A 2,500-nucleotide genomic window follows, 5' to 3' on the forward strand; every position below is an offset into this window, starting at 1 on the left:
ACACTGCACCTTAACCTAACTTACACTGCACCTTAACCTAACTTACACTGCACCTTAACCTAACTTACACTGCACCTTAACCTAACTTACACTGCACCTTAACCTAACTTACACTGCACCTTAACTGTCACATGTAACGTCACAGGAATGTAGCTTTGCCTAACAGCAACCCTCTGAACATAGTTCACTGCTTGGATCCTCTGGTGTCATGTGTATTTCTTGATGCCATGGTGCGTACCCTCACATAAAGGTCTTTCGAGTGTTGCGTACTTTCTACACAGTCCCGCTAACCACTGGAAGGGTGTACCGCTACAGAACGAATATCGCCCTCCCCTCCTGCCCTTCCAAGCTGGTCGGTCAGGCGTTTGTTTGTGAAATGAGCCTTGCAGCTGTTCAGTTGCATTCGGTTGTCGATGCAGTCAGTGTACGTTGTGGTACGGCCTGTGTGGACTGTCCGCTGATGTACGCGTAACCCACACTGATCATCCGTCGTTACGTACTGAGTGACATAATGTGGCACATGCTTGACCGTACACCGGCTGCGCCCTACAATGGCGAATCATAAGGGCCATATGTTGTGCACGATGCTACTTGTCTCGTCTCCCCATTACAGCGAGATTGCACTGTTGTACGCCGTACAGACATGTGGTAAGTAGGTACGGACGAAAGTATTGCATGTTGGCCCCCCCCCCCCCCCCCCCCTCCTCCCTCTGCCGGGAATCAGCGTGAGCCGTCTGTTGATGTAGCGACGAGGGTTTTCCTATTTAATCGTATTGCCCCACACAACATGATAGCACGGTGGACCGCGTTCCACATCTGCGACATGCTACAGAGGCCGGTTGACAGTCGACCGCGCAAGGGACATTGCACACGTGCGCGGACCATCTTCCACGTGTTCTCTCGTGTACATGCCGCAGTGTGTATGTGGGCTGATGTAGCGTGTCGTGACACATAACATGCAGGCATGCCAGAATCGTAGATTTCGCAAATGTAGATTGACGTATACGTTTGCTGCCAAAGATCCGCAAATGAACTGGAAATCAGTTGTTGAGCGGTTGTTCGCGCTGCAGGTGCATCGGTGATAGCGACGATCGGTACATCTGTGAACCGGTTGTTTCGGCGGTACCCGCCATGCCCCCGAACCTGAGTTGGCCATGTGGGTATGAAGCGATACGAGGCTGTGGCTTGGCGGGACAGTCCCCGGCCGGTGAGGGGGGGCCGCCCGGCGTGCTGGCCGCGCGCTGCGTGAGCGCACGCACTACAGCCGGCTGGTGGGGGGCGCCCAGTGGCAGGAGCGCCGGCCGACGGGCCCGGCTGGCGTCCCAGCTATGCGCCGGCGCACCCTGCGCGCGGCGCCAGGCGGCCAAAGTGGGTTCTGCCGAGCCCGGTGCGAAGCGCGGTGGACATCTGCAGTGTGCTGGTCCGATTGCGGACTGTGTGCGTTGAGGATGCGCCGCCGCCCGGCACTCGGCGTCGCGACGCCGTCTGCTGCTCGGTCGCCCCCAGCGGTTCTCGCAGGTGGTTTGTATCGCAGCTCTGCGGACGTGTTGGCGCGTGCGCTGTGCTGGGAGAGTTCGCTTCTGCACCCAAGTGGGGCTTTGCCCTTCTGTGGCGCTGGCGTTGGAGCTGCCGGTCACCGTAGGTGGCGCGTGTTGTTTCCCGCCGGCAATGCCACGACAGCACGCTCCCGGGCCTCTGTCGGCAGCGGCAAGCTCAGTTGGGAGCACGGGTGTTCGCACTGAAAGCGTCTACTCGCCTATCTCCGGGCGATTGCGCCTCTCTCGAACCCGACCAAGTACTTAGGACGGCGCTGCGCGCCGCCGGGACCTGAGAGGGTTTCGAGGTGTATCGTGCAGGGGAGCTCAGCCTCCTCCTGTTTGCAGAATAATTGAGCGGACGCTTGCGTGTTCGCGCGGGCCCTCGGGACACACTCCCGGGCGGCCGGCTGCTCAGCTCTCGTTGACGCAGCTCCCTGGTTGATCCTGCCAGTAGTCATATGCTTGTCTCAAAGATTAAGCCATGCATGTCTCAGTACAAGCCGCATTAAGGTGAAACCGCGAATGGCTCATTAAATCAGTTATGGTTCCTTAGATCGTACCCACGTTACTTGGATAACTGTGGTAATTCTAGAGCTAATACATGCAAACAGAGTCCCGACCAGAGATGGAAGGGACGCTTTTATTAGATCAAAACCAATCGGATTGGCTCGTCTGGTCCGTTTGCCTTGGTGACTCTGAATAACTTTGGGCTGATCGCACGGTCCTCGTACCGGCGACGCATCTTTCAAATGTCTGCCTTATCAACTGTCGATGGTAGGTTCTGCGCCTACCATGGTTGTAACGGGTAACGGGGAATCAGGGTTCGATTCCGGAGAGGGAGCCTGAGAAACGGCTACCACATCCAAGGAAGGCAGCAGGCGCGCAAATTACCCACTCCCGGCACGGGGAGGTAGTGACGAAAAATAACGATACGGGACTCATCCGAGGCCCCGTAATCGGAA

The 2,500-nt window shown here is 57.1% G+C and overlaps 1 non-coding gene across 1 annotated transcript in view; it reads left to right on the forward strand.

Annotated features, from left to right (window-relative positions):
* Positions 1-1,969: 1,969 nt before the first annotated feature.
* Positions 1,970-2,500, forward strand: part of LOC126315966 (small subunit ribosomal RNA) — a 1,893-nt gene continuing 1,362 nt past the window's right edge. Inside the window, exon 1 of the ribosomal RNA XR_007556062.1 lies at positions 1,970-2,500. This exon is cut by the window's right edge and continues 1,362 nt beyond it. This is a non-coding gene — a ribosomal RNA (small subunit ribosomal RNA).

The sequence above is a fragment of the Schistocerca gregaria genome, unplaced genomic scaffold (assembly GCF_023897955.1).
Source record: "Schistocerca gregaria isolate iqSchGreg1 unplaced genomic scaffold, iqSchGreg1.2 ptg000581l, whole genome shotgun sequence".
Classification (NCBI taxonomy): Eukaryota; Metazoa; Arthropoda; class Insecta; order Orthoptera; family Acrididae; genus Schistocerca; species Schistocerca gregaria.